This window comes from Mastomys coucha, unplaced genomic scaffold (assembly GCF_008632895.1).
Source record: "Mastomys coucha isolate ucsf_1 unplaced genomic scaffold, UCSF_Mcou_1 pScaffold13, whole genome shotgun sequence".
Taxonomy (NCBI): domain Eukaryota; kingdom Metazoa; phylum Chordata; class Mammalia; order Rodentia; family Muridae; genus Mastomys; species Mastomys coucha.
The window spans coordinates 69,353,044-69,365,564 of record NW_022196895.1 but is presented as its reverse complement, the minus strand read 5'-3'; the positions used below and the strand labels follow the sequence as shown (position 1 = coordinate 69,365,564).

Sequence of the window (12,521 nt, the reverse complement as noted above, 5' to 3'; positions counted from 1 at the left end):
TAGGTTACCAAGTTGTACGACGTTTGAAAACTTCCCGGGTTTGACTGAGTTTACAGAAGTCTTAATTTATGAAATGTGTGTTTAGTTTCAAAGGCGGATGGGGCAGACTGGGGTGGGGGTGGGGCGCACTGGGGTGGGGGTGGGGCTGAGGTACCCATTTAACACGTCAAAGCGGACCTGTCCTCTAGGTTTACCCAGCATCCCTCAGTCGCTATCAGTTACAGGATTTGGCTAGCATACCCCACCCTCTACTCTGAACTGTCCAACCCAGCTGGGCTGCCCTTCCCCCAGAGACTCTTCCCAATATAATCTAGATATTTTTGTTATCGTCCTCTTCTGTGTCTTTGGCCTCCTGCTGTTGTACTTGGTTCCCCTTCCCACCACTGCTTGACTCTCTCTACGAGATCTTACCTACTTTTCCAGTTTGGTGGCTCCTCACTGGTTCACTACAACTAAGATTTGCCTCCAGAGCATAGTTAATGGTGTCTTCAGGGGACTGAGTCTTTTAAAACATACAGTAAATAACCAGTGACTAGACGTTCGCTTATTGAATATGCACTGGTTATTGCCTGATGTTTCAGTTTATTTAGGTAGGATTTTTACAGAAGCATATCCACCAAGGGAGAAAGCAGTGGATATATTGGTTACTGGAAAGGAATATAGTATAATGCAAATAGAACCTCTTGGCAGCCTCTCTTTTTGTGAATTGTCTTAAATTCTCTTTCCCAGGCCCTGAAGCAACAGCTAGCATCAGGAGTGCTGGTCCACCACTGAGAATGGAAAGACAGATCATGCACATTAGGTCCACAAAGATGAGATTCACTTCAGAGTTTTACAAAGATGCTAAGTGGTCTAATTTAGGTGTTCACTGTAAAAAAGTTGCTTCCTCGTTCACTTTCACATAATAAATGAGGTTTCATGTGTCCCCATACACAAATATATATTCATGCATTAATTTATATGTGATCAATATTGTGATTTATGAATAAGGCAGGAAATATCGAAACTTACCAACCTTTCCATTCGGGCCTAAATTTATTGTCTTATATTGAATCTTGCTTGTGAAGCAACTTCTAGATTTTCTTTGCTATAAATATATAGCTTTTATATTTACTGGGCTTTTCATTATATCCATCAAACATACCAGTCCCTTCTGCCCTTGCCCAGCCCTGCAACACATTAAGTTTGCAGCTGACTCGGATTTCCCTTTTATTCCTTAGCTGCTGATTATGATGCAGTTAGATACAATGGGCTGTTGTTTTAAGGTTCTTTGAAACTGTACTGTCCATCCAATAGCAGGCTGATTGTTGAGCCTAGCCTTTTAAATCTATTCAGTTTTAATATGAAGACTGAATCAACTACAAACCAAGCAAAACTGAAGATGTTTGTCTTTGTAGGAGAGCAGCTGAGAAGAAGTTTGAAGACGGCTAAGTGTGTATTCCTGAAACTGAGGCCTGCGCCCCGTCCCAGCAGCCTAGACTAGATGCACACTTGGTATTTTAAGGCAGGATAATTTCTGTAGGCTAGGGGATGAGCAGTACCTGCCTGAAGAGCTCCAAACAAGGGCTGTGTGCTTCTTCAGGTAATATCAAAATTAGGAGTATAATGGCTGCTTGGTGCCCAGAGAGTTACATTTCCTGGAGATGACTTATTCTGCCTTGGATTTCAGGTTCTTCAGTATGCTCAAAATTGTCCCAGAAGCATGCTCAACTTTCGGTTTTAGTATAGAATCTCTCCTTTGAATCACACCCCCTCTTGCCACGCTGTCTCATTCTAAATAAACTGTTTCTATACACAGCAGTCTAGCCATGACTCTCGATGCTTCACTGGGACTCTATTTTACCAGATCCTTAAGTTTGTTTTGTTTTTGTTTTTCAGGTCTCTTGAAGCCCAAGATGACCTTGATCTTATCCTGTAGCTAAGGATAACTGAGCCCCGATCCTCCTGCTCCCAGTTTGTGAGTGCTGAGGTAACAGTCACACGCCACACCCAGTTTATGCAGAAACTGATGCTGGGCATAGAATTTTTAAATCTCTTGAGATTTCCTGAGTAATAGGAGCTTTTTTGGAGACTAGTCCCCTGAGAGAACAAACATTGATTAGAACTTTGGAACTTTTAGCTCTGTGCTTAACCTCTTCCCCTCCAGGGAAGAAAGGAGCTAGAGATTGAGTGGTATTGGCACCGAGGAGGGAATATAATTAAGGTGTGCGGCAGTTGATTGGCACCTAGAGAGTTCCCTGGAGTGGGGACAAAGCCCCACACACTCTTGTAGAAAGACTGTTGACAGTAAAAAATTGAGAGTCATCATTGCCGCAGTCCACATCTGTCTCATTTACATGATAACATAATGTAATAGGCTCTAAAACAATATTCTTCTCTCCAGTCTTGTACTTTGTATTCATTTTCTGGGGTGCAGGAAATACATGTAATTGAGAATTTTATACTTTTTCTTTTTTTTCAAGACAGGGTTTCTCTGTATAGCCCTGGTTGTCCTGGAACTCACTCTGTAGACCAGGCTGGCCTCGAACTCAGAAATCTGCCTGCCTCTGCCTCCCAAGTGCTGGGATTAGAGGCGTGTGCCACCACCGCCCAGCTAGAGAATTTTATACTTGAGTATATTGTTTTTTCACCAAATTGCCTGCCCATTCATTCTCTTCCCTTCAATTCCTCTCCTGTACCCGCACTATATTTCTTTTCCAACTTGGTGTGTTCTTAAAAGAAAAAAAAAAAACAATAAAGCATTTATTGTTTCCGGTATGTGCATGAAAAAGGACTCTAGACTAGCGCGTGGGATCCCGTCCAAGGGCCGCATCCTTGAAGACAACATTCACTCTCCCAGCAGCCACCAGTTGCCAAGAGTTCCTGAGCTAGGGTTGGGACTTCATGAGCGCTTCCCCGGATCCATGTTGGGATTTTGGCTGGCTTGTGCATACAACCACAGATGCTGCAAGTTAATGTGTGCCCCACCACGGTCATCCCGGCAAATGCTGTTTTACTGACAATATCCACTATCTCTGGCTCTTAGACTCTTTCCATCCCCTCTTCTGTGGTGGTCCTGGAACTCGGGGAGTGGGTGTGATACAGATGTCCCGTGCAGAGGTGCATGCTGTAGAGAGTCTCTTATTTTCTGCACATTGATCTGTTGTAGGTCTCTGAATTAATCACCGTCTCTTGTAAAAGAAAGCTTCTTCAATGAGGGCTGAAAGATAACACTAATCTATAGGTGTAAAAATAAGAATTCAGAGGGACAGTTTCCCACTAAATGGCTTTCACAGTGTTAGAAAGCTCTGTGCATGTTACTAGAGAGGAAGGTAGTCAATAGTTTTACCTATCTGTGTGCTCTCTGAGGTCTAATGGCCTGGCAAAATACGCCCAGTGATAGAACAGTGGCACAGATGTTAGAGGAGTAACCAACCGGTTTCTAATTGGACTGAAAGCCTGCTTCACAAACTGGAATAGATGCCTGGTACCATTGAATGTCCTAAACTGACTAGATCATAGGCTCTAGGGGGTAACATAACACTATTATTTTGCTAATGGATGTCACTGTTTCTTAACAAAGTATGAGGTTACCTGTATCTGGAGTGCTTCCACACCTCTGGTTTCATTTCATGCCACTCTAATGTTTGCACTTTGTTTCGAGATGGGATCTCACTGTGTAACTCAGGCTGTGAACCTCTTGTCTCACTGCCTCAGGGTGATGTTCGATTATCAATTTGAATGGGTTGAGAGATGCCTAGAAATTTATGAGGATCATTTAGAGCACTTGGCATGTGAGACAGCAGCTGTCGGGGAATGATGTATTCTGAGTGGGGATGGCACCACCGGAGAGCATGGAGGAGGACTGGGTGGGATAAAAGGCAGAAGCATCCCACCGGGCAAGCCTGCTTACTCACGCTCTGCTTTGTGACTGCCCTGAGGTGAACGTCTGTGCTCTTTTACAATGATGATGTGCCTTACCACAGGAGAAGCAACAGAACCAACTGTCCTTGGGCTATAACCCACCCCCCAAACTGTGAGATAATAGAAATAGTTCTTCTTTTAACTAGTTTCTCCCAGATATTTGTCACAGCCATAGAAACTGATATGGCCTTCCAGTTTGAATATTGTATATTGAATATTGTATACATTTTTTTGCACATTTTACAGCACTTATCTTACCTAATATATCAGACTACAATTCCTTGTAAAAAGAGAGTGCAAATATTAGTGATTTCTGAGAGTAAAGGAAGAAAGAAGGAGTGGGTGGAGGATAGTGGATTCAGTGGCAGTGAAGATGCTCTTCCGTGGAGGATAGTGGATTCAGTGGCAGTGAAGATGCTCTTCCGTGGAGGATAGTGGATTCAGTGGCAGTGAAGATGCTCTTCCGTGGAGGATAGTGGATTCAGTGGCAGTGAAGATGCTCTTCCGTGGAGGATAGTGGATTCAGTGGCAGTGAAGATGCTCTTCCGTGGAGGATAGTGGATTCAGTGGCAGTGAAGATGCTCTTCCAAGATGTTCAGAAACTCTAGTTTCTACTCACTTTTTCTGGATTTCTAAAACTGCTTTAAAAATGAACCACAGTGAAAAACCAAGAATCTGGTTTGTACATTTAAAATATTTAATATGAATTATTTATGCTGTATAACAGAGCTATAAAAACACTAATTTAGCTAGACTAAGGTAATGTTGTCTTGACTATAAGTTCATCTAACAGACCTTAAAACATACATGAAAATGAAAATGTGGCAAAATAAGAGAAACGGAGAAATCCATAGTTGTAGTTGACTTGAATGTGTCTACTTCAGTCATTAGTAGAATTACCACTAAATACACAGGTAAATAACATTAATAAAACCAAACAATGCAAGCCAATAGGATTTAATTGACACTTACATTCTGCTTATCAATTTAGTATGTAAATCAATTTAGTATGTAAATTGATATTTACATACTAAAAATAGCAAAATATAAATGTAAGTCTCCATTTTGGCATTCGTATATGTAAACCTTATCTGAAGTGTAAAAACAAACCTCATTAAACACAAGAGGCAAGATTATGTGAATTGTGAACTGGCTGTAATGAAAAGCAAGCTAGAACTCAGTAATGGAAAGGGAATAAGAAAATATTTAAATACATAGAAATTATGGAGTACATTTATAAATAACCCATGGGTCATTGAGATGCCTCATGTGAAATAAAAATGTACATTAGTTTGCATAAAAATAAAGTTACTTTTAATTGTGAGCTTAACACAATATAGAATGACCTAGGAAGAGTGTTTCAATGACGCTGGCTGATAGGCACACGTGTGAGGGAGTGTCTCCTGTTGACTGATGTGGAGAGACCCAGCCTAAAATTGGGTGGCTCTGTTCTTTGGGTTTGGATCCTAGACTCTATTTTTTTTTTTTTTTTTTTTTTTTTTTTTTTTTTTGGTTTTTCTCTGTATAGTCCTGGCTGTCCTGGAACTCACTTTGTAGACCAGGCTGGCCTCGAACTCAGAAATCCACCTGCCTCTGCCTCCCAAGTACTGAGATTAAAGGCGTGCGCCACCGCCACCACCACCACCGCCCGGCAGGATCCTAGACTCTAAAGGGAGAGAAGTAAGCTGAGGACTGGCCGGCATGGATATATTGATTCTTTCTCGGCCCTGCACACGCCTGTGACTTGGCCTTGGGTGCTTGCCTCCTGGCTTCCCTGAAATGATGGACTGTAACATGGAATCATGAACCAAATGGACCCATTCTTTAAGTTGCTTTTGTCACAACAAGAGGAAGTTAAACCAATACAATTTATGCAGCAGAGCTTAGATGTTTGTGGCACTAAATATATTAGAGAAAAGTCTCAAAAAAAAAAAAACCAAAAAAACCAAAAAACCAAAACCCCAAACTAGAAAATGAACAGAAAAATAAGCCTAAAAGTAGATAGAAGGAACTAACAAAAAAGTAAAAATAAGTAAAATTTAAAACAAGGAAAAACAATGGGCAGTGGTGGCACATGCCTTTAATCCCAGCACTTGGGAGGTAGAGGCAGGTGGATTTCTGAGTTCGAGGTCAGCCTGGTCTACAGAGTGAGTTCCAGGACAGCCAGGGCTACACAGAGAAATCTCAAAAAAACAAAACAAAACAACAATAAAAAACCCAAAAAACAAACAAACAAAAAAACAAGGAAAGACAGAGAAAATCAATGTCAGTATTTCTTAGAAAAAAAAATCAATAAAATTGACAAACCTTTATCAATGTATACCAAAGAGAAGATACAAGTTGCTAGTATCAACAAAGAAGTGGCGGCAGTCAGTGTAGATTCTGTACTTATTAAAGAGTTAAAAGAAGAATAGCACAGACAACTTTAGTTCTTAATTTCCCATCTACAAATTGTTAAAGTTCAAGTAAGATGAAACATACAATCTGACGAAATGGAGCTCATCATTGAAAAGCTTCCACAAAAGATGCCTTCAGGTTTCACTGGAGAAAGTTATTAATCATTTAGAGAAAAATTAAGAGAAATTTACAGTCTCTTGTAGAAAAATAATAAGAAGAAAGAATACTTTTTCATTTATGAATCTGGTATCTATTGTAAAACCAGACAAAAACAAAACAAAATTACAAATAAAAAATTTTCATGAAAATAGACACATAAATCTCAACAAAATATTACCAGACCAAAGAAGGGAGTTTATTTCAGATCTTTTAAAGCTTATCTAATAGGTAAAGGCTCATCAATGGTGCCAGGTATGGCACAGGCTGCCTATGACCCCCGCTACTTGAGAGAGTAAGGCAGGGGGACCGCATGTTTGACGGCAACCACAGGGAACTTAACAAGATCCTCTTTTAAAAGGGCTGAGGGTGTAGTTTAGTGATAGAATTCTTATCATTCAGAAGGTTCTAAGTTTAATCCCTACTAACACACACACATATCAAAAGAAAAGACAAAAACATGTACAGGATGGTTTGTTACAGCAATATTTATAGAGGTTAAAAAGAAAACACATCAAAAGCCCACAGACTAGTAGATAAACTGTGACATACATATACTAAAATATTTATGTGCACAGAAGAGTAAAATACTTCTGCAGATGCACACGCAGAGATGTTAAACACACTTGGTTAAATAAAAGAGATAAGTCACAACAGACAATTCACTGTGATTCTATTTCCATCAAATTTCAAATTAGGTAAGAAGATCAGAACTTCCCAAGGGCTGGATAGGAGGGAGAAAGGGGGAGCTACTGTTAGGTACAAAGTTATTGTGGACAATGGATATGTTCTAGAATTGACAGTGACACCTCAAAACCTTGTAAATACACTGAAGTATAGAATCATACACGTTAAGTGGGTGAGTTTTAAGTGAATTGGGACTTTAAGAAGTAGGGGCCAGCACGATGACTCAGCTGGCAAAGGCATTTGTTGCCATGTCTGATGACCAGAGTTTTATCCCTGTGGCCCAAATGGTAGAGGGAGAAAGTGGACTCCCACATGTCCTCTGTCCTCCTACCTATACACAAGTGCCATGGCACATGTGTGCTTGCCAACATACCACAGAGAAGGGCTTGGGGAGGAGAAGGAAGAGGCTTGGAATTACTGGCTAGCCAACCTCGCCTATGTGTTCCAGACCGTCTCTGTGAGACGGACAGAACTTGAGAGCAACACCTGAGACTGTCCTCTGGCCTCCACATGCACAAACACATACATGCATGCATGCACACTATCCTGGCTGGATTATGTCAGTTTGACATATGCTGAAGTCATCTGAGAAGAAAGGACTCTCAATTGAAAAAAAAAAAAAATTGCCTCCATAAGATCAGGTTGTACCCAGGAAAGCCTGGAGGGCAGTGGTTCTCAACTTTCCTAGGGAGGCGACCCTTCAACACTCATGTTCTTCCTCAGGTTGTGGTGACCCTAACCATAAAATAAGTTTGTTGCTAGTTCATGATCATAATTTTGCTAGTCTCATGAATTGTGATGTACAGGAAATCAGATATGTGACCCACAGGTTGAAAACCATGACTGGAGGGCATTTTCTTAGTGATTAATGGGAAAGGGCCCATTGTGGGTGGGGCCATCCCTGGGCTGGTGGCCCTGGGTTCTATTAGAAAGCAGGCTGAGCAAGTCTTGAGGCAAGCTGATAAGCAGCCCCCTCCATCACAGTTTCTGTATCAGCGCCTGCTTCCAGTTTCCTGTTGTGTTTGAATTTCTTCCCTGACTTCCTCTGAGGATGAACTATGATATGGACATATAAGCCAAGTGAACCCTTTCCTCCCAGGTTGCTTTTGGTCATGGCCTTTCATCACAGCAATAGAGACTTAAGTGATACACAGGCTATGCCCCACTCCTGTGTGCCACAAAGATCTACGGCTAACATTGTAGCTAGGAGTGAAAAAAAAATCTCTTCTTAAGATTGGGACTTGGAAAGGACACTTGTACTCTTACCACTCGGACTTGATGTAGTATGGAATAGGCATACGGGTTAGTTAGAATGAGAATAATGCTATTTTAGGTGGACTTTCCTAATATAGAGAGAAATTTCATTTAGAATCTAAAGGGAAAGACAACCTCAATTTCAAAAGGTCAGATTTTGAAGGGTTTTTTGTTTGTTTGTTTGTTTGTTTGTTTGTTTGTTTTCCGAGGGTTTCTCTGTGTAGCCCTGGCTATGTGGAACTCACACTCTGTAGACCAGGCTGACTCAGAAATCTGCCTACCTTTGCCTCCCAAGCGCTGGGATTAAAGGTGTGCGCCACCACTGCCTGGCCAGATTTTGAAGTTAAAAGGGGAAGATTAGTACAGTTGATCACCGAATTGGAAGGGAACTGAGTTAAAGTACTCAATGTAAATGCTTAGTTAATATAATACAAAAATCCTGTAAAGTAAAGCAACATACCCTCACAAAAAAAGTAAGGAAAAGTCGAAAACTGTCTAAATAAGATGTTACACCTGTTGAAATAGAGCAAAATAAAGCACACAATGTATAAAAGAATGAAAATTTGCAGGAAAAGCCAAAGAAAGTAACAACAATTATAGGAAGCAAGGGAGGAGAAAAAATTACTGAAATCAGCTTTGAATATAAATAAGTAGTTGACAGAAAGCCAAGAAAAACAATTTTACACGATTTGAAGGAGACTGACAAACAGTACAATTTAAACTTACACTAGGAAATGACCCACCACATAGAGTACCATCACTCTCATCACGTAGAGTACCATCACTCTCATCACATAGAGTACTATCACTCTCATCACAGAGTGCCATCACTCTCATGACGTAGAATACCATCACTCTCTTCACCTTTGCTCCTATGGATGCTCTCATCTGGTTCAAGGGTCTCTGCTCTTCTGTAGTCTCCACTTCTATCTCCCTGAGTTTTTAATATCTAATCATTGTGAAATGGTACTTTCTCTTTTTTAGGCAGTCCCATGTGGCCAAGGCTAGTCTTGAACTCACTATGAAGCTGAGGATATCCTTGAACTGCCGGCCGGTCCTCCTGCCTCCATCTTCCAAGTGCATCACTATACCCAACACACTTTGTTTTTAACTTCTGAGTTTTGCCAATTCAGTTCACCATTTTTTGGCCAGATTATCAGTTTGCTAGGCTAACCTGACCCATAGGATGTATTCTTCTGAGATCATGGAGAGGATTGACCAAAAAGAAGTTGCTACTTTTTGGCTTGATGAATCAGTTATCTGTTCTGAATATTATTTACTTACTTAGCAGATGACTCTTTATCTTTTCCTGTGACCCAGTTGCTGTCTTAAGTATTTAGAATGAATTAGTGAGTAAAAACGGTCCTTTATTTTAGGGAACTTACAGATTCTACAAGGAAGACATAGAAACTAAACAGTACATAAAGTACTCAATGTATTAGATGGTGATAATATTACACACACACACACACACACACACACACACACACACACACACACATATATAGTTGGTTAGTGATGCATACGTATATGTATCTCCAACCAAAAGTTAAGAGTGTGGTAAAGAGAGTACCAACTACAGTGGCTTGGACCAGGGTATGGTTCAAAGCATGGTGACATGAGAAGGTGATGTGTGCATATAGATTTGGCTGTTAGGAAACTTAGTCAACTGCCTGGCTGGGGAAAAAGTATTCCCATAAACGTGCCATTGTAGACCACTTGGAGGACTTAGCTTTAGTCTACGTGGAATCAATCCTAACTTGAGCTGTGATGTTACAAAGGGGTTGAGAACTGACCATAGAAAGTAGGAAGATTCGGGAGCCAGTTGTCTCTAGCTTGAAAGTGAAAAGGGGCCCATGGTCAAACCTGCAAGTTGCATATGTTGCAGTGAGTACAGAAGGTAGGGTTACAAGGAAGATTAAAGGTTAAAACAGTGAGACCTAGGAAGACAGGTAAGGATCCTTATAGCTGGATATGAGATGATCAAATGGAGCAGGTCAGAGGAGGGAAGGGATGTTGGGTCCAGGACAGCAGTACAAGTGCCTCCCTTCTTCCTCAAACCCCTAGGGAACATGTGTATATGTGTGTGTGTGTGTGTGTGTGTGTGTGTGTGTATGCATATATATATCACCATTGTCTTTTCATATATGCCTGCTTCTAATGCAGGTAATTGCGCCAGATATGTGTGTATGTGTATATATATATATATATATCACCATTGTCTTTTCATATATGCCTGCTTCTAATGGAGCTAATTGCGCCAGAGTTGTAAGAAAGGATGGCTTCTAATACAAGGCTCCAGGGAAGAGAGCACAGGTCATCCTGGAGAAAGGAGCTCTAAGAATACAGATTCTTCTCAGTAGCTGTGAGGAAAGACAGTTTAGTGTATTTATCAGCATCTGGGACACCTGCAAGGCCAGAGATAGCGGCAGCAGCTCATGACTAGTAGCTTGTAGACAGTCAAGGTCAACAGCTAACAAAGCACGACACAGAGGTGGACAGAGGGGGCCTTCAATAACCCCTAGCTGGATGGACAGTACCTGGACAGCCCACAATTGGGCTAGGGAACTGCCACAGAGTGTGTCTGACTTCCACCGGCTTGACTCATGGTATCCCAGAAAATTAAACAAACTTGATAGAGATTACCATAGCCTTTGTCCAGTTTCTGCAGGTAAAGAATTTAGGGGGTGTTTTTTGGGAATCCTCCCAACTTTAAGGAATTTCTCTCACTTTCCCTTAATTTCTTATTCCCCCCCCCCCAGTTTCTCACCTTTCTGTAAATCTTAATGAGGTTTGTTCTGATGCTTCTGCACAAAAGTCCACATCTCTAGTCTTCATTGACCTGAGGCAAGCAAGGACCTAGCTCAGAGACCTAGCTCAGAGTCATGGTCTCTGGCTAACTTGGTGACTGGTGAGTGTCTTGCACCCCAGGAAAGATTCTGTTGTCCTAAAAATTTATCCCATCTACAAGAAATGCAGGGATGGGGGATGGAGCAGAGACTGAGGGAATGGCCAACCAATAACCAGCCCAACTTGAGACCCATCTCATGGGCAAGCACCAATCCCTGATACTAACAATAATATTGTTATACTTGTAGATAGGAGTTTAGCATGGCTGTTCTCTTAGAGGCTCCACCCAGCAGGCGACTCAGACAGATGCAGACACCCACAGCTAAACAGTGGATGGAGTTTGGGGTCTCTTATAAAAGAATATAGGGATGAAGTGTGGGCCCTGAAGGAGATAGAAATTCCATAGGAAGACCAACAGAATCAACTAACACAGACCTTTGGGGCTCTCCGAGACTGAACCACCAACCAAAGAGCATACATGGGCTGGACATATGCCTCTCTGAACATATGTAGCAGATGTGCAGCTTGGTTTTTTTATGGATCCCAAACAACTGGAGTAGGGGCTATCCCAAAAGTTGTTGCCTGTCTGTATGGATATGTGCTGCTATCTGGACTGCCTGGTCTGGTCTCAGTGGGAGAAGATGCACCTAGCCCTGGAGAGACTTGATATGCCAGGGTAGGGGGATACCCAGGGAGGGCCCCACCTACTCAGAGAAGAAGGGAGGAGGGGTGATGGAAGGATTGTGTTAAGTGTGTTTGGGGGGGGTAGTGGGGGGAGGACAGTAAGCTGGATGTAAAGTGAATAAACAACCAAACTAAACCAAAACCAAAACAAACACCTGCTGCAAAGCTATGGGTAGGAGGATCTATTTTTGAAGACAGCCACATGATGACAAGCTCATTTGCCTGTGTGACTGGAGGGGTGGTGTTGCCCCCAGTGGGAGGGACTGCAGGCAGCCAGATTCGGGGCATTCCTATGATTTTTGAGTTTCAAGGTGATTGGTGCCTCCTGTTTGTAGTTTGAACCCAAAGTGGTTTGGAATTTCTCATCCTCTGTGTTCTCAGTTCTCCTTTCTCCTTTCCAACTTCTTGGGCAGGAAGACCAGTTGAATTTTGGCAATCTCTCTCCTCAAAATTGACACCTCAGCGCATGTCTGTTTTTTTTTGTTTGTTTGTTTGTTTGTTTGTTTCTTTCTTTCTTTCTTCTTTTTTCTTGTTTTTTCGAGACAGGGTTTCTCTGTGTAGCCCTGGCTGTCCTGGAACTCACTCTGTAG

General features: G+C 41.7%; 1 long non-coding RNA gene across 1 annotated transcript in view; it reads right to left on the bottom strand.

Moving 5' to 3' along the window:
* Nucleotides 1–499: 499 nt before the first annotated feature.
* The window catches only part of LOC116087334, a 23,438-nt gene continuing 11,416 nt past the window's right edge, over nt 500–12,521 (bottom strand). Inside the window, exons 2-3 of the long non-coding RNA XR_004117373.1 lie at nt 3,574–4,544; nt 500–770 (exon numbers count right to left, since the gene is read on the bottom strand). This is a non-coding gene — a long non-coding RNA (uncharacterized LOC116087334). The remainder of the gene's footprint in view (nt 771–3,573; nt 4,545–12,521) is intronic.